Raw genomic sequence first — 20,180 nt, forward strand, 5'->3', positions numbered from 1 at the left:
ATAGGGAAGGGGACGGGGGGTTACTCTACATATACCTAAGGGGAATGGGGGGGGGTTACTCTACATATACTTATGGGGAAGGGGAGGGGGGTTACTCTACATATACCTGAGGGGAATGGGGGGGGGGTTACTCTACATATACCTATGGGGAAGGGGAGGGGGGGTTACTCTACATATACCTATGGGGAAGGGGAGGGGGGGTTACTCTACATATACCTATGGGGAAGGGGGGGGTTACTCTACATATACCTATGGGGAAGGGGAGGGGGGTTACTCTACATATACCTATGGGGAAGGGGAGGGGGGGGTTACTCTACATATACCTAAGGGGAATGGGGGGGGTTACTCTACATATACCTATAGGGAAGGGGAGGGGGGGGTTACTCTACATATACCTAAGGGGAATGGGGGGGGGTACTCTACATATACCTATAGGGAAGGGAAGGGGGGGTTACTCTACATATACCTAAGGGGTATGGGGGGGGGGTTACTCTACATATACTTATGGGGAAGGGGAGGGGGGGGGTTACTCTACATATACCTAAGGGGAATGGGGGGGGGTTACTCTACATATACCTATGGGGAAGGGGAGGGGGGGTTAATCTACATATACCTATGGGGAAGGGGAGGGGTGGTTACTCTACATATACCTATGGGGAAGGGGGGGGGGGTTACTCTACATATACCTAAGGGGAAGGGGAGGGGGGTTACTCTATATATACCTATGGGGAAGGGGAGGGGGGGTTACTATACATATACCTATGGGGAAGGGAAGGGGAGGGGGGTTACTCTACATATACCTATGGGGAAGGGAAGGGGAGGGGGGTTACTCTACATATACCTATGGGGAAGGGAAGGGGAGGGGGGGTTACTCTACATATATCTATGGGGAAGGGGAGGGGGGGTTACTCTACATATACCTATGGGGAAGGGGAAGGGTTACTCTACATATACCTATGGGGAGGGGGGTTACTCTACATATACCTATGGGGAAGGGGAGGGGGGGTTACTCTACATATACCTATGGGGGAGGGGTTACTTTTACATATACCTGTGGGGAAGGGTTACTCTACATATACCTATGGGGAAGGGGAGGGGTTACTCTACATATACCTATGGGGAAAGGGAGGGGTTACTCTACATGTACCTATGGGGAAGGGGGGGTGTAGCTGCATATACATGTGGGAAAGAGGGGGGTGTAACTGCATATACCTATGGGAAAGAGGGGGGTGTAACTGCATATACCTATGGGAAAGAGGGGGTGTAACTGCATATACCTATGGGAAAGGGGGGGTGTAACTGCATATACCTATGGGAAAGGGGGGTGTAATTGCATATACCTATGGGAAAGAGGGGGGTGTAACTGCATATACCTATGGGAAAGGGGGGGTGTAACTGCATATACCTATGGGAAAGGGGGGTGTAACTGCATATACCTATGGGAAAGAGGGGGGGGGGTGTAACTGCATATACCTATGGGAAAGGGGGGCTATAACTGCATATACCTATGGGAAAGAGGGGGGTGTAACTGCATATACCTATTGGAAAGAGAGGGGGGTGTAACTGCATATACCTATGGGAAAGGGGGGGTGTAACTGCATATACCTATGGGAAAGGGGGGATGTAACTGCATATACCTATGGGAAAGAGGGGGGGGGGGTGTAACTGCATATACCTATGGGAAAGAGGGGGGGGGGTGTAACTGCATATACCTATGGGAAAGAGGGGGGGTATAGCTGCATATACCTATGGGAAAGAGGGGGGGTGTAACTGCATATCCCTATGGGAATGAGGGGGGGGGGGGTGTAACTGCATATGCCCATGGGAAAGAGGGGGGGTGTAACTGCATATACCTATGGGAAAGAGGGGGGGTGCAACTGCATATACCTATGGGAAAGAGGGGGGGTGTAACTGCATATACCTATGGGAAAGAGGGGGGGTGTAACTGCATATACCTATGGGAAAGAGGGGGGTGTAACTGCATATACCTATGGGAAAGAGAGGGGGGGGTGTAACTGCATATACCTATGGGAATAAGGGGGGGGTGTGTAACTGCATATACTTATGGGAAAGAGGGGGGGTGTAGCTCTGCTTATACCTATGGGAAAGAGGGGGGGTGTAGCTCTGCTTATACCTATGGGAAAGAGGGGAGGGGAAGGTAACTCTGCCTTTACCAATGGGGAAGGGGGGGGGGGGTGAAATCTGCCTATACCTATAGGAAAAAAGGGGTTTAACTCTGCCTATACCTAGGGTAAACGTGGGGAGGGGGGTTTTAACTCTGGCTATACCTATTGGGAAAGGGGGTGGGGGGACTCTGCTGCCTATACCTAAGGAGAAAGGGGGGTTAACTCTGTTCCTATACCTATTGGGAAGGGGGTTTAACTCTGCTGCCTATACCTACAGGGAAGGGGGGCTACCTAACTTTATACCTGGATGCCTAACTACTTACCTACATACCCAGCTACCTAACTATGTACATACCTGCCTTCATACATGGCTGCCTAACTACCTAGCTAGCCTCCTACCTACCTAACTTGTCACCTACCTACATATCTGGCTTCCTGATCTACCTACCTAGTTACCTATTTACCTGGCTACCTACCTACCTGCCCGTTTACTGTGCAGGACACCAAGGAGGGCATTATTACAGTTTGTGGGTCTATAGATGGAAAGATTGTGTAGAGGAGGGGAGGGCACTGAATATATGCAGAGTCTGACATGTTTTTCCTGCAGATGTTAAGAGATCCACATGGTGGTCTTATCCGGACGGAGAAGAAAAGGAGAGAGGATGCCGCTGATCAGAAAAGACGTAATTGTGAGTCCCAAAATGTAACTGTAATCGCCTATATGGTATACGCATCCTGTGTACAGCTGATATCTACCGCCATATGGTCCTGTATATAATCACTTATATTGTATACAGATCCTTTATAGTATACTGGTCTGTGTATAGTGGTTTTATACAGTACAGTATGGCGGTATTATCCAGTTATTGTGTGGTGGTATATATTTACTCCATGTATACCAGTATTATTAGTCATGGAAATTTACCTACGTTAAAGTGTTTCTTATATATATATAAATTTTAGTTTATTGTGTGTGGGATTTAGGTGGAATAGGGGTGTGGCAGAAGATTGACGAGCTGCAGAGCCCCTTGCTTTTTTTTGGTCTGTGGGCCCCGAGTATTGTCAATCCGCTCCTGGGAGGGGGTGGGTAAATAAAGGGGGGGGGGGGGGGAAGGGAGGGGGGTGTAATTAAGGGGGGGGAAGGGTGTGGGGGGGGGTGCCAAACAAAGGGTCCGCCCCGGGTGCTAAATGCTCTAGGTACGCCCCTGTGTATATGTGAATCAATATATCATTTATTTGGAATGTCTATTTTCCTTATAGGCAGAGAGCTTCAAAGTAAAAAAAAATGCTACATTTTCCATTTTTTTCATCAAATTTTGCAAGTATTGACAAAATTTTACCACTAACATAAAGTAGAATATGTATCGGAATCAGAATGAAAAGTAAAAGCATCCCAGAGTTATTGATGCTTAAAGTGAAAGTGGTCAGGTGTGCAAAAAATGGCCGGGTCCTACACTGAAAATTGGCTGGGTCCTTAAAGGAGTACTCTAGTGCAGAGTATTCCTGCTCCATCCTGCCCGGGCTGCAAAATAAATGAAAATGAACCATCTCTCACCTTCCTGGGTTCCCGCAGAGCGCCACTACAGCTGATCGGTCCTCCGGTGCATCTCCTTCATACTTCCGGGTGAAACGAAGCGTCACATGGCACTCAGCCTATCGCCGGCCGCCGCGATATTCCGCCTCCACAGGAACCCAGGGAGGTGAGTGATGGTTCATTTTCATTTATTTTGCAGCCCGGGCAGGACGGAGCAGGAATACTCTGCACTAGAGTACTCCTTTAAGGGGTTAAAGACAGAGATATCATTCTGTGCAAAGCCAGGGACATGAATTTGCTTACTATTAATGGCAGCCATATTTATATCTTCACGGATTTTTCGGCCGAAGTTCAAAAGAGGCCGGCCAAATATGTGGATATCAAGAGACACCTGCGTGCACTGAATGTGGTGTACTCTATGCTTTGCCCTGCCCGTCTCCGGGTGGTCGCCTTAGGAACTACCCATATGTTTGACACCTCTGTGGCGGCTGCAGAGTAGTTGGACACTCATGAGGCACAAATACAGCGTGCCCGTACCTGAGGTTCCTGTGTGAACTTTGCATTTAACTGTTGGTCCTGTTAACCTGATTAGGACTACCTGTGTCTTGGCTCATTTTTCCGGCATTATGGCTCTGATTGTGCTCCTGTTATTCCATTATTGCACTTTGTTTTTTTCATTTACATCATATATTCACAGTCATCTGTTTTGTAGGTTTCTATATATGCTGCCAGATGCCCCATATATATTTTGTTCGGATTTGCTCGGACTTGAGCATGGCATGTTTGTGAAGGTTTTTTCCGTCTACATTTTACCTACTCACTCTACCTGGGCTGTTTGTTTGCCCCATGTCACAAGTTGTGACTGTTTGGTTTTTGGTTGTCTATATGGGGTGTGTGTTTCCTTCTGGCCCTTCTGCAGTGCTCTATTTACTATGTGCTTCTTCCCTCTAGACCGCTGGCGGCTACTGTATCCGCCCCCCCCCTCTATGTTTTCACTTATGCTTCCATGCTTTCCTTATGGCTACCGATTTACATGTAGTGGTGTGGAATGTGAGGGGCCTTAATGATCTTACTAAGCGTCTCGCTATATTTCAGGCGCTTAACCCCTTCCCACTATAGGACATATGCATATGTCCCAGAACCCGATACGTTTGCGTGCTGGGACGTATGCATACATCCTAGCGATCTCCTGCACTGCCACAGGCAGCACAGTAGATCGGTGGCGGGACCCAGCTGTCAATCAAAGCCGGAGTCCCGCCGCAGCTGCCGGTGTTGCGATCGCGTCTGTCCCGGCAGCATTAATCCCATAGATGCCGCAATACAACCGCGGGTCGTCGTTGGTTGCTATGGCAACAGGAGGTTAGATCATTCATGACCTCCTGTCTGCTTGCTTACGGAAGCCTGTCAGATCCAGTCACAGGCTGGATCACACAGGCTGTACTGTGTGCAGCTGTTCGGGTCATACTGTGCTGTAGTACAAATGTATTGCAGCATTGTATTACCAGTAAAAAGTGGTAAAAAAAAAAAAAAAAGTTCTTAAATAAAAGTATGAAATGTAAAAAAAAAATTTAAAAAATTGCTTTCCCAATAAAAGCCCTGTATTATCACCAAAAAAGATCAAAAACACTAATACCAATGAAAAGTAGAGCTCATCCCGCAAAACATAGGCCCTCACTCAATGGCATCAGACAAATAATAAAAAAGTTATGGCTGTTGGAAAATGAATGGCAGAAAAATAATTTTGCTCAGAAAAGGAAAAAGAACATAGAAAGCCAAACAAAATGGGTATCGCCATAATGGTACTGACCCACAGAATAAATATAACATCACTTTTACCGCACAGTGTACACCATAAAAAAAATGTTCCCAGTTTTTCACAATATTTTGGAGTTTTTCACAAAAATGCTGCATGTGACAACAAAAATGTACCACTTATATAAAGTACAATATGTCACGAAACAATATCAGAATCGCTCCGCTCAGAAAAAGTGTTCTAAAGTTATTACTATTTAAAGGGGTACTCCGGTGAAAACCTTTTTTCTTTTAAATCAACTGGTGGCAGAAAGTTAAACATATTTGGAAATTACTTCTATTAAAAAATCTTAATCCTTCCAGTACTTATTAGCTGCTGAATGCTACAGAGGAAATTCCTTTCTTTTTGGAACACTGATGACATCATGAGTACAGTGCTCTCTGCTGACATCTCTGTCCATTTTAGCAACCATGCATAGCAGATGTATGCTAAGGGCAGCATGGTGGCTCAGTGGTTAGCACTGCTGCCTTGCAGTGCTGGGGACTTGGGATCAAATCCCACTAAGGACAACAATAAATAAAGTTTTATTATTATTATAATAACATCAGCAGAGAGAACTGTGCTCGTGATGTCATCAGAGAGCATTCCAAAATGAAAAGAATTTCCTCTGTAGTATTCAGCAGCTAATAAGTACAGGGAGGATTAAGATTTTTTAATAGAAGTAATTTACAAATATGTTTAACTTTCAGCCACCAGTTGATTTAAAAGAAAAAAGGGTTTCACCGGAGTACCCCTTTAAAGAGACATGTCAAATTAAAAAAAAAAAGAGCCTGGTCATTAGGGTAAAAAATGGACCTGTCCTTAAGGGGTTAAATCCTACCAACCTGCTGTGTTGTGCCTCTCTGAGACGCACTTGACAAATGATACAAAACATGTGCTGAACAAACCGTGGTTTGGCCACACCTTTCACACCACTTTTTCCTCACATGCCCTGGATGTAAGTGTTCTAGTTCATAGGAATACTTTGTTTTCCTGCACTTCTAGTCTTATTGATGCAGAGGGAAGGTTTGTTTGCCTTTATGGTGCCTTCATTCATACTATGTACGTACTGGTTGCACTCTCTGTTCCCTCCCATACTTGAGCGATGCCTTGCACAGAGTGGTATATTATTTGTTCTCTTTGCCTGATGCACCGCTATTGGTGGTTGGGGATTTCAACCGACACTTGATATGTTTGGTGGCCGGGGACCTCCCAGGACTCCTTCTGCTACGGGTTTGGCTAAGTTTGTGGAGGAGGTGGGGAGGGAAGATCTTTTTAAGGAGACGTAATCCTACCAAATTGCAATACTCTTGTTACTCTAGCTCTCATGGTACACTATCAGGCATGGATCTTGCGCTGGGCCATGAGTTGATCTTTCCCTGGTTACATCGGTGCAGTATCTCCCTCGTAGTCTTTATGATCACTCCCCTATTTTTGTACATCTCCCCTTGAATTCTCATCCTAGGTTGCGGGGTTCTCATTGGTGACTGAACACCTTTTGGCTTCCGGTCCCCTCAGTTGGCCTTACACTCAAGACTGATGTAGATTCCTTTCTCAAGATCAATGCAGGAACTGCATCGGTGGGTACAGTGTGGTATTCTTTGAAGGTGTATGTGAGGGGTGTCTTTACCAGGCATATTATGACCTGTAAATCTAAGAATAGGGTGATTCATGCCTCACTACTGCAGCAAGTGCTCCTAGCAGAACAAAGTTTTTTGTGAGACCCTTCTGACTTAACTAGAGATAATTAGGCTCACATTTATTACAGATGGCAGACAAGCAGCGCCTCTTTCAACAGCAGCGCTACTTTGAGAGTGGTGAGAGCATGGGTCGCCTGCTGGCTTGTACTACTAGAGACGAGCGGGAATCCGCCTCTATTTCTTGTCTCTGTGATGGTGCCAGGCATGTTGTCCAGGAGGATGCAGACATCTTGAATGTATTGGTTTCCTTCTATGAGGAAACATATTCTTCCAAGCTGCCGCATGATCTGGCTGCTATTGATCAATTTGTTTCTGGTATCTCGCTCCCGGCACTATCGCAGACTCATAGGGATCTCCTAGATGAACCAATTACTCTTGAGGAATTAGAGGTTGTGTTCGGGGCCTTACCTAATGAAAAGTCCCCTGGTGATAACGGTCTTCCCAATGAGTATCTGAATACCAAGACATTCTGCTGCTGAAGAAGGGGAGGGTCAGCCAGGATCTATGCTAGAGGCCATTATAGTATTGCTACTGAAACCCGACAAGGACCCACTCTCTGCAGGCTCATATAGATCAATTTCTTTACTGTGCTCCGATGTTAACATATTAGCAAAGGTCTTAGCCAACTGTCTCCTGGGGGTCATTGCTACCTTGGTACATGGTGATCAAACGGGGTTCATGCCGGAAAAGTCAGCGGCGGATAACATCAGGTGGCTTTTTTTGAATCTCCAGTTGCAGTCCAAGCTTTCACTCAACGCTCCCAAGGCTTTTGACAGCATCAAGTGGAATTTCCTGTGGAGTGTCATGCGTCACATGGGATTTGGGCCCAGTTTTTGGTGTGGGTGCAATTGTTATACGCTACCCCTCGTGCTAGAATTCGGGCTAATGGTTTACTTTCCCATTCCTTTCCCCAGCATCGTGGTACATGCCAAGGGTGTCCCCTCTCCCCGTTTCTATTTGCAATAGAGCCCTTGGCGGTACTTATTAGGGCTTCCGTTAGGGGGATATAGAGGAACGTATTGCCCTTTACGCAGATGATATGCTTCTCTTTCTGGGAGATGTGGCGCATTCCTTGCCCCCCTTAAAGGGTAGCTCCCACCATCCTATTTGTTTTTCTGTCCCTACCTATTGCCAATCTATCCCTAACCCCCTCCCTGCTTTTAATTTTTCTTTTTACTTAATTAAAAATAAGTGAGCACATTACCAGGCAGACTTCCCCAGCAGGCACCACGTCACTGATGCCTGCTGGGGACAACACTTCCGCCCTTAGTTTATCTACACAGGGTGCCTCCAGCTGTTTCACCACTACAACTCCCAGCTTGCCCTGACATCTATAGGCTGTCAGGGCATGCTGGGAGTTGTAGTAGTGAAACAGCTGGAGGCACCCTGTGTAGATAAACTATAATCTACATTATATATACCATGCGGTGCTACGGCGCTAGCCCGTTCCCTCCATCAAAGCCCCCCCCATACCCCGTTCCCTCCATCACAACCCCCCCACCGCCCGCCCGCATACCCCGTTCCCTCCATCACATACCCCCCCACATACCCCGTTCACTCTTACTTACAGATACTGCAGAGTCCGGCAGCGGGCGTGCAGGGGCAGCGGCGGCGATGACACGTGCGGGAGGAGTGGCCTCCCAGCCAGTGGCCGGGGAGCCAATGCGCTCGCTCCCGCCTGTCTGATTGACAGGCAGGGAGCGAGAGCAGCCTAAATGAAAAAGGACTGATTGCCAGGCCAAAATCAGTCCTTTTTCAGGCGTGACGTCACACCAGGCTGCAGCCGGCCACTAGGAGGGAGACCCATAGTGGCCGGTTTTCAAATGTAAATTACACCATGTTAATAAAAAATAATGAAACTATATTAGAGATATGTTGTAGTACATATGTACTACAGCATATCAAAAAGAAAAAGTTGGTGACAGTGCCCATTTAATGGCTCTTATAGAAAAGTATGGTAGTTACTCCCACCTATCCAACTATGATAAGTCCACGATCCTTCCCCTTGATCCCCTCCCCTCTATACCAGTTATTGCTAGGGTTGGTCTCCCTGTGGTTGCACAGTTTAAATATCTGGGTATCCATGTTACTGCCTTTCCCTCTGATTATGTTACACTTAATCTTGTTCCGTTGCTAGACCGTAGTTCTTGCAAAGTGGCTACTCTGCATGAACTTCCTCTTTCTATGATTGGTAGATCCAACTTAGTTAAAATGGTTTTAATGCCCCAGTTTTTGTATATTTTACATAATACCCCTGCCTGGATTCCTATGAAATATTTTCTTAGGATTCAGTCATTATTTACAGAGCTTATCTGGAATGGCAAGCCAGCTAGGATTTGCTTTGATAAGGAGGCGGTTGGTTTCTCGATTCCAAATCCTTGGTTGTACTTTTTAGTGCCATAGGTCAATCAGTTGAAGGGGTGGGCGCAGTTTACTACTATGGGGCACACAAGAGATCTAGTATCAAGATGTATTGGTAAGGTGACCCCTATTTATCTGTTGGAAATGGCTGCACAGACACACCCCCCAGACCTCCCTCCTACCTTTGTACTTATCCGTAAGGTGTGGATGAAATTTAGGACCCTTTTGCACTATCCTATGTTTGTCACATATTCTCGTCTGTGGCATAATCCTAGCCTGTCCGAATTGCGTATGCTACCTGATGTCTCCCTTTGGGTCACTCATGGGGTTTTGTATCTCTCCCAGCTGTATGATGGGCTGATATTGAAGTCATTTGCTCAACTGCGGGAGGAGTTTTTGCTGACTCAATCATTTAAAAAAAAAATAATTATCTATAATTGCGTCATGCCCTTGATTCGCAGTATCGAGCTTGAGACTTGACTGTTGACTCATTTGTGGCAGTTGATGAACTGTTCATTCAGATTTCTACTTAAGGGTGTGATATCTGTGTTGTATAGGGACTTACTGTCCTCTTATGATGAGGCCTATCCATTAAATATTAAAGATAAATGGGAGTCAGATGTGGGTCCCATCTTGGATGAGCAGTGGGCACAGATTGTATCACTGACCCCGCGGCTTGCAGTGTTGGAAGCTCACCGGGTGTCCCAATTATTTTTGCTGCATCGGGTGTATCGAACACCCGCCTTTTTGCACAGGATTGGGGTGCGGCCGGATCCCTGCTGCCCCAATTGTTCCTTGTCTAATCCTCACTTGCTTCATGTGATGTGGGACTGTACTCATCTCGCGCACTTCTGGAACGAAGAGGGACAGCTGATTAGATGAGTGTATGGTTGTCTGTTTAGTCTGTCTGCTTTGAAATGTGCGCTGGGATACCTGGAGGGATTACATGAGGATGGTGGCTTATGTATTGGAATTAGCAGGATTTTATACCAAGCTCGTAAATTGATTGCCCAGCATTGGTTGCGGGTTTTGCTGCCCACTGTTTCTGAACTGATAACAAAATTAAATCATACTATTAGACTGGAAAAAGGGGTATATCTTAAGAGAAAAGCCATGTGCAAATTTGAGTCCATATGGGGCTCGTGGATAGATACTCCTGGTTTGCCCTCCACCTATTTGCAGACGAGTCCAATGGAGGAATTTCTGGGGGGGCTGGGGGGTCTAACCCTTGATTTTGTCTGTGTTTTGTTCCTTAATTGCTCTCACCTTGTCTGTGCCCCTATTTTGTATTTGTCTTGGCATGTTGTTTACTGTCTGAGTCCCTGTTATTTGTGTTGGGGTTTCATGTGCCTCTTGTTGCTGCCCCCTCTCCCGTACTGATTTATGTACTTTCACCTCATGTGATGCTCCTGCCTTATATTTGATTTATGTATGCTGACATGTTTCTGCCTATTGTCTGGGCGTTGATCTATTATAATGCACTTTATAGTTTCTAACATGATTTTTTCTGTTAATTTGCTGTGAAGGATGGACGCTGGGGTGTGTTTTTGTGTGTTTGGGGGGGAGGAGGTTCTGTGTGGGTGGGATGGGTTTTCTGGGTTTATGTTTTTCTTTGTTTTTGTATGATGTATGTTTTATAAAAAAAACTTTTAATAAAAAATGTCTGATTTAAAAAAACAAAAAACAAACAAACAAGTAAGTCAACTGATAGGTGCTCTAAACTGGACAGTCTAAAGATTCATAAAGTTTATCTAACAACCTGTGCATTTCTACTGAAGGGGGCTACTTTTACTATTACCTAAAGGAGCTGCTGCTATTACTAACAAATGGGGCTGCTACTCCTACTATATGCGGGGGGGGGGGGGGCTACTATTCAATTTGGGGGGACTGCAAGTATATACAGGGGGCTACTATCTACAGGGAACCTACCTTCAGGGAGTGCTACTGCCTACAAGTAGTAATTATCTACAGGAGAACCCACCTACCTACTCGGGACACGTGTAATGGGGGAAACAATGTGAAGGAACCCATCTACCTACTGGATCGACCTAATGGGGGAGCCATTACCTACTCTTCCCCCAACCCCCTTATCTACCCACTCTACGGTGTCAAACACTAAGGGGGTTATAATTACTGTTTGGAGCAATATAGGTGCTGGCATCTAAAATTTTGTCTCGCAGGTTCTCCAGAGATAAGTTGTGGCTGGAAGAAATTGTCATGACGGTCTGGGCTGGAAGAATAAGAAAGAGAGAAGTAAATGACTCAAATTAGAGAAGATCTCACCTGCGAGTCACCTGTAATGGTATGTAATCACTTATATGGCCTGTAGAGTCAGGGACACCACTAACTGTGTACAATGGTGTTTATTCAGTATCAGTATGGTGGCATTGTATCTTTACTATATGGTGGTAATGGTAGTGGTCATAGTGTGATGCAATCATCATTCCCTTCTATGTGGCAATATTGGACTCTGTATAGTGGTGTTGATATAACAGTATGATGGTATTATTCACTGCAGTAGTTATATATCATCCTGGTGTGGAGGTATTATTTTATGGTTTTAAACACTAATCCTTGAGAAACACCTGCATGCTCCCTGTGTGAACAGTGATGCATTCACCAAATGCACTGTCATTCTCCTAAATTCACAGGCCAGGAAGGGGGTGCCAGGAGCCTCATGATAGAGTTTTACCTAAAGCCTCACAAAGTTTAGAGCAGCCTCTGTTCTTATACTTTAATACTTTACTTAAGGGTTTGTGGCACGACACCCTATGTACAGGCCATATGCTGAAGAAACTTTTGTGACGTGTCAGCCCCACAGCTCTAACTCCAACCATAAGTCACTGAAGAGGTAAGTGAACACAGAGGGGTCCTTGTTCAGCTTTCTCCTCCATTAAGTAGATATTCCCTTGTGGAGCTGGAACTTGAATCACAAATCCCTCATAGTGTGGACTGTGGACAACCTTTAAAGCAAAATTCTCCAAGCTCTGTATAGTACCATGATCATTGCACATGTGGCCCAGCTCTGTCTCAGAGGTAATGTTATTTGCAACTGTAACAGAACTTTATTGACTTTATTGAAACAGGCTCGACTTGAACAGAATACATGATGCTCAAAATCTAATGAGCCGTAGTATGAGCTCCCCTCGTCACAAGAACATTCCAATAGGAAGTTGCATTATTATACCTTTTGACATCATACACAGGTTGTTTCTTTTGCTGGACAACCCCTTTAAGCAGCTGGTTTCTACATGCCATGTGTACACACAGAATACTGCATGTACATGTATTTTTAAGAGAACATTATTCTATGAATTAAATATCCTTAGATATACTTTTATGTAGGTCAACTAGTATGATAACTTCAAGCTACGCCCATCGGTATATTTATATATCGCACATACATATTGTAACCACTGTCACAAGTCCCTGTCTTCAGTGGTCCCTCAGACGTGTGTCACATATCTTAGGATGCCCATAAACCAGAATTGTACAATATGGGGTGTCTGGGTTTAATTCAGCGTTACTTTTCAGTGAAACTTGCATGTTGCATAATTGTGCTCATTGCAATTGGTATGTAAGAATCGTTACACAAAGAATATTGGATGTTTTATTACTTATGTAGTACTTGTGAATAATCCTGTCTTGGCATGCCTGCTAAAGGGAACCTGGCAGCAGCAGAGGTTTCTCTGAGCTTACATATCTGTCCGAAAATTGGATAGATACTGGACATATTTTCTACCCTGAGGCCCAGAAGTAAAATTCCTACCGAGGAAACTTTTCTTTTGTTCTTTACTACTTGATACACTGCTCAAAAAACATAAAGGGAACAGTAAGATAACACATCCTAGATCTGAATGAATGAACTATTTGTATGAAATACTTTCGCCTTTACATAGTTGAATGTGCTGACAACAAAACCACACAAAAATGATCAATGGAAATCAAATTTATCAACCCATGGAGGTCTGGATATGGAGTCACACTCAAAATCAAAGTGGAAAACCACATTACAGGCTGATCCAACTTCGATGTAATGTCCTTAACCCCTTAAGGACCAAGCATTTTTCTGTTTTTACACTTTCGTTTTTTCCTCCTCACCTTTTAAAAATCATAACCCTTTCAATTTTGCACCTAAAAATCCATATGAGGGCTTATTTTTTGCACCACCAATTCTACTTTGGAATAACATGAGTCATTTTACACAAACATTTATGGCGAAACGGAAAAAAAAATCATTGTGCGACAAAATTGAAGAAAAAACACCATTTTGTAAATTTTGGGGGCTTCTGTTTCTAGGCAGTACATTTTTCGGTAAAAATTACACTTTATCTTTATTCTGTAGGTCCATACGATTAAAAAGATTCCCAACTTATATAGGTTTGATTTTGTCGCACTTCTGGAAAAAATCATAACTACATGCAGGAAAATTTATACATTTAAAATTGTCCTTTTCTGACCCCTATAACTTTTTTATTTTTCCACGTACAGGGCGGTTTGAGGGCTCATTGTTTGCGCCATGATCTGAAGTTTTAATCGGTACCATTTTTATTTTGATTGGACTTCTTGATCGCTTTTTATTCCTTTTTTTATGGTATGAAAAGTGACCAAAAATATGCTATTTTGGACTTTGGAATTTTTTTGCGTGTACGCCATTGACCGTGCGGTTTAATTAATGATATATTTTTATAGTTCAGACATTTACGCATGCGACGATACTACATATGTTTATTTTTATTATGGTTACATATTTTTAATATGGAATTTGGGAAAAGGGGGGTGATTTAAACTTTTAATAAAGAAGGGGTTAATGTGTGTGTTTTTAAACTTTTTTTTTTACACTTTTAGTCCCCTTAGGGGACTTTTAGGAGGAATCATTTGATTCCTCATACAGATGAATGGGATTGCATACAATCCCATTCATCTGTGTGCTCTGCGCTCGATTGATAAAGCCTGGTCCTGCCAGGCTTTATCATTCAGAGAGCCGGAGCCGACACAGGAGGAGAGGGAAGCCCTCAGGCTACCTCAGTAGTGGATCGCTCCCCCGCGATCGCGCTGCGGGGGAGCGATCCACCCCACTGGACCACCAGGGACTGTATACAGGCACCTTTAGATGCCGCTGTCAACTTTGACAGCGGCGATCTAAAGGGTTTATAGCCGGCCGCGGCGATCGCCGCATGTCGGCTATTAACGCCGGCCCCCAGCTACAGGAATCAGCTGGGGGCTGGCCGGTATGACGCGGGCTCGAGTCGGGAGCCCGCGTCATACCCCGGTAACGGCCATTGGACGAGTATAGACGTCCATGGTCGTTATCGGGTTAAAACAAGTCAAAATGAGGCTCAGTAGTGTGTGTGGCCTCCACATGCCCGTATGACCTCCCTACGATGCCTGGGCATGCTCCTGATGAGGTGGTGGGTGGTCTCCTGAGGGATGTCCTCCCAGACCTGGACTAAAGCATCCACCAACTCCTGGACGGTCTGTGGTGCAACATGGCGTTGGTGGATGGAGCGAGACATGATGTCCCAGATGTGCTCAATCGGATTCAGGTCTGGGGAACGGGCGGGCCAGTCCATAGCATCAATGCCTTCCTCTTGCAGGAACTGCTGACACACTCCAGCCACATGAGGTCTAGCGTTGTCTTGCATTAGAAGGAACCAACCGCAGCTGCATATGGTCTCACAAGGGGTCTGAGCATCTCATCTGGGTACCTAATGGCAGTCAGGCTACCTCTGGCAAGCACATGGAGGGATGTGTGGCCCCCCCAAAGGAAATGGCACCCCACACCATTACTAACCCACCGCCAAACCGGTCATGCTGGAGGATGTTGCAGGCAGCAGAACGTTCTCCACGGTGTCTCCAGACTCTGTCACATGTGCTCAGTGTGAACCTGCTTTCATCTGTGAAGAGCACAGGGCACCAGTGGTGAATTTGACAAGCTTGGTGTTCTCTGGCAAATGCCAAACATCCTGCACAGTGTTGGGCTGTAAGCACAACCCCCACCTGTGGACGGCGGACCCTCATACCAACCTCATGGAGTCTGTTTCTGACCGATTGAGTGGACATATGAACATTTGTGGCCTGCTGGAGGTAATTTTGCAGGGCTCTGGCAGTCCTCCTCCTTGCACAAAGGCAGAGGTGGCGGTCCTGCTGCTGGGTTGTTGCCCTCCTCCACCTCTCCTGATGTACTAGCCTGTCTCCTGGGAGCGCCTCCATACTCTGGACACTACGCTGACAGAACCAGCAAATCTTCTTGCCACAGCTCGCATTAATGTGCCATCCTGGATGAGCTGCACTACCTGAATCACTTGTGTGGGTTGTAGACTCCATCTCATGCTACCACTAGAGTGAAAGCACCGGCAGCATTTAAAAGTGACCAAAACATCAGCCAGGAAACATAGGAACTGAGAAGTGGTCTGTGGTCACCACCTGCAGAACCACACCTTTATTGGGGGTGTCTTGCTAATTGCCAATAATTTCCACCTGTTGTCTGTTCCATTTGCACAACAGCATGTGAAATTGATTGTCAATCAGTGTTGCTTCCTGAGTGTACAGTGTGATTTCACAGAAGTGTTCCCTTTATTTTTTTGAGCAGTGTAGTGTGCACATATAAACATTTTTGTCTTGGTCTGCAGGTTAAGCGGAATTTGGCATCAGAATAGGTTTGATGTTGAATATGTTTAGAACAGTCCGCCAGCACAGCCAAGATCCATACATACACAGTGGGCAAGAGATTTGAAAGCAGGATTTACGGATAGGTGCAGCTGGACTCGGTACACAACCAGCCCGACAGGGAAAGTGTTCATCCAGATAGCAGAAATGAAGAAAAGAATCTCTGAAGAACCCATGAATGGTCCAACTTCTTTTATCAGGCGTTATACACTCGTTCACACTCCTGTAAAGACACCATACCTAGCGAAACAACTGCAGCGATTCCTTTCATGTTGGTGACATGCATAGTTTGGTTATACCTCTAAATATATAGATTACCACTGAGAAAAGCGCACGCCACAATATTAAAGGGGTAGTCCAGTGGTGAAAAACGTATCCCCTATCCTAAGGATAGGGGATAAGTTTGAGATCGCGGAGGGTCCGACCTCTGGGGCCCCCTGCGATCTCTCTGTACGGGGCCCCGGCTCTCCGCCGAGATAGCGGGTGTCGACCCCCGCACGAGGCGGCGGCCGACACGCCCCCTCAATACATCTCTATGGCAGAGCCGGAGATTGCCGAAGGCAGCGCTTCGGCTCTGCCATAGAGTTGTATTGAGGGGGCGTGTCGGCCGCCGCTTCGTGCGGAGGTCGACACGCCCCCTTCCCGCGGGCTGTCGGGGCTCCGTACAGGAGATCGCGGGGGGCCCCAGGGGTCGGACCCCCCGCAATCTGCAACTTATCCCCTATCCTTAAGATAGGGGATAAGTTGTAAACCACTGAATCACCACTGGACTACTCCTTTAATGCATAAATACAGATACTTTATAACATGTACCGTAAATTGCATATGTCTGTTGGAATAAATAATAAATAAAGTATCTGTATTCATGCATTAATATTGTGGCGTGCGCTTTTCTCAGTGGTAATCTATATATTTTAGAGGTTGTCCAGTTTTTCCACTGAAGCAGCACCCCTGTTTCTAATTGAATGATAGAGCCCCCCTTATCTTTAGTTTGGTTATACTTTCCTCGCTGTATTGCTAATTGCATGTCCTACAACGCACGTGATACCAGTTTCCAGGATCAAGGGGTTAGCATGACTGCTCATCCCGTGCCATTTCATCACCCGCCATCATCGCCACTAGTGTAATTTCATCCACCTTCATACCTCCTGTGCTATTTAATTCCACCACTTGATCCCTACCTTCTGCCACTTTATGCCCCCCTGATACCCCCATGTTTCTTCATTCTTACCACCTTGAACCTCCCCTGTGCCACATCATTCACCCCCATGATCCCCTTCTGTGCCATTTTCATTCCCCATTCATCACCCTCTGTGTCATTTCATTCCCCCCTTGTGCCCCTTTTCCCCCCCACTATTGACCCCCCATGCCACTTCATTTCTTTACCCTTGAACCCTTTGCCACATCAGTCCACCCCCCCCCTTGATCCCCCTTTGTAATTTCATCTCCCCTTAATACCCCCCCCCCCTGTATCACCCCATGTGCCACCTCATTACCCTCCTTTTAATCCCCCCTGTTCCATTTCAATTTCCCCTCTTTATGATTTCTTGTGCCATATCGTTCCTTCCCCTGCTCTCTCTGAACCACCCACCGTGCCATTGCATTTCATACCCGGCTCAGCGTTTTCGGCGGGTCTGACAAGTAATGTCCTCTGCCCAGCACTGTCAAATGACATCCTCATGGGTGTCACCTGTCAGTCCCGGCAGCCACCGCTGTTCATTGATTTAAATCAGTGAGTAGTGGGCCCAAGCGGTCTTGTGATGCACCTAGGGATTGTTGCCGACGCTCTACTGTGTAGTGACACACCGTTTGGAAAGGCCAGACGTACACAAATAACAACTATTAGAAGCAAATGTTGCCACTAAAAAGACCCAAAAAGTCCAGATGTGACCGTCTGAAACTCAGAAAAGTTCACCTCCCTCCAGCCCTGACTACTGGGAAACAGAAAAGAGATATGTGATACCTCTAAATTCTATTCAGGGACAAATTAACTTTTGCATGAAAGATTTGTGTGTGTTAAATCTGCAGCGTAACAGTAACAGAAATGTGCATGAGATTTTACAAAATGTAATCCACAGACTATGGAAAGGATCCACAGATCCCCATGGAAATTAGAAATCTGGAGTATGTGAATTTATCTTGTGGATATGCTGTAAATGTGTTGACGATTTACCCCTCTAAATTTTATATGGAAGTCAAAATCTGCACAACGAAGGCGTGACAAATCTGCATGGTTTGGTGTGGATTTGCAGCTGTGGGTTTAGCCCTGTCTGAAAGCTCTCTACAGCTGGATTCACAAACTGTGGACAATGGGGGAGGTTTACCAAAACCTGTACAGAGGGAAAACTGGTGCAGTTGCCCATAGCAACCAGATTGCTTCTTTAATTTTTCAGAGGGCTTTCAAAGCCCCCAATGACTTTAGTGAAATCTGATTAAATCCACCATAATTCCACTGCACGTATTAATACAGATATTACAGTGATTTTGTTGCAGATCTGAAAAATCTAGGGCAGATTTACAAATATTAAACAAATCCAAAACAGGTTTTCAAATCTAAAGCTTATTCACTAAGTTTTTACTATGCATGTGACTAGGATTCCCTGGCCTCATTCACATGCATTGTACTGTACACATGCACATATCTACAAGTGTGTCACCTGTGAATGGGGTCTGATATAAGGAAAAGGAGTGAGCTCCCTCTAGTGGTGGCTGCGCGCTGCCAGCAATTTCTTATTTAAACTGAATGAAAAACTGGATTAGATCCAGGGATTTATTCTGATCGCCATATTGGAGGCCTCTGTCATGGGGCAATTGGCATCAGCCTCATGGGGGTTTGCCTTTCTCTTGATCAGCACCGTAGGGTTGAAGGTTAAACTTGATGGACTCTTGTCTTTCTTAAACCACACAAACTATGTAACTATGTAAGAAATTGCTCTGACTCCTAAAAGGTAGTTATTTAAAATGAATTGGCACATTTCATTTAGTTGTTTAAATAGAACAAAAATAAAGACAGTGGTCATCAACGTTGTACCCAATAAATATTTATCTGCCCAGATCATACAATAGGTCATGTTTTCAGGATTCACTGACCAGAATTATATCACCTGGAAAAACTAAGGAAATCCAGAAAACATGGCCTGTTGGGGGTGCTTGAGGACCGCGCTTGAGAAACACTGGCATAGATGGCGCTATTAATAAAGGCAGTCTAGAAGTCTAGATACTTGGTGTACTATTTTGTGTTTTTTTCTTTTCTTTGTAGGGTAGCTATATATGCTATGTGTGATGACTAGAAATGAGCGAACTAACAATAAATTCGATTCGTCACGAACTTCTCGGCTCGGCAGTTGATGGCTTTTCCTGCATAAATTAGTTCAGCTTTCCGGTGCTCCGGTGGGCTGGAAAAGGTGGATACAGTCCTAGGAGACTCTTTCCTAGGACTGTATCCACCTTTTCCAGCCCACGGGAGCACCTGAAGGCTGAACTAATTCACGCAGGATAAGTCATCAACTGCTGAGCCGAGAAGTTCGTGACGAATCGAATTTACTGTACGTTCGCTCATCTCTAGTGAGGACATTAGTTATCTGTACAGTATAGCAGCATATATATATAAACATTTTATTTATTAATTCATTTTCATTTATTTTGTTCTTAACATGAATAGCTAATTATACCCTAGTAAAATATTTGAGAAATACTCACAAAACAGTAGGGTATACAAGCCCAGCATGCCCCAATAACTGTTTACCTTCAAGAGCTGCTGGGATTTGTAGTTCCCCTTACAGTTGAGATGCAATCCTTCTTAAGAGCCTATTAAGTGGGATGATTATTAGCTGAACAGGCCAATATTGCACCATGGAAAAGGGGCCCTTAGGCTGGGTTCACACGTTCAGGTTTTAAGTCCAATTATTGATTAAAAACCCAGAATTGGATTTAAAAAAATGAAGCAGGATAAATTGTTCCTCTATATGTGCCCTCCATTCCCAGATTTGTATTCAATA

General features: G+C 45.1%; 1 protein-coding gene across 3 annotated transcripts in view; it reads right to left on the reverse strand.

The window, feature by feature from the left end:
- The window catches only part of TAGLN (transgelin), a 34,671-nt gene extending 24,669 nt beyond the window's left edge, over positions 1-10,002 (reverse strand). Inside the window, exon 1 of one of the 3 annotated variants that reach the window (XM_056542793.1) lies at positions 9,812-10,002. The gene's annotated coding sequence lies outside the window, so the exon portion shown is untranslated. Of the gene's footprint in view, positions 1-9,695 lie in introns of all 3 variants that reach the window. The other 2 variants (XM_056542795.1, XM_056542794.1) reach the window with 2 other exon arrangements.
- Between the last annotated feature and the right edge of the window lie 10,178 nt (positions 10,003-20,180).

The sequence above is a fragment of the Hyla sarda genome, chromosome 10 (assembly GCF_029499605.1).
Source record: "Hyla sarda isolate aHylSar1 chromosome 10, aHylSar1.hap1, whole genome shotgun sequence".
NCBI lineage: Eukaryota > Metazoa > Chordata > Amphibia > Anura > Hylidae > Hyla > Hyla sarda.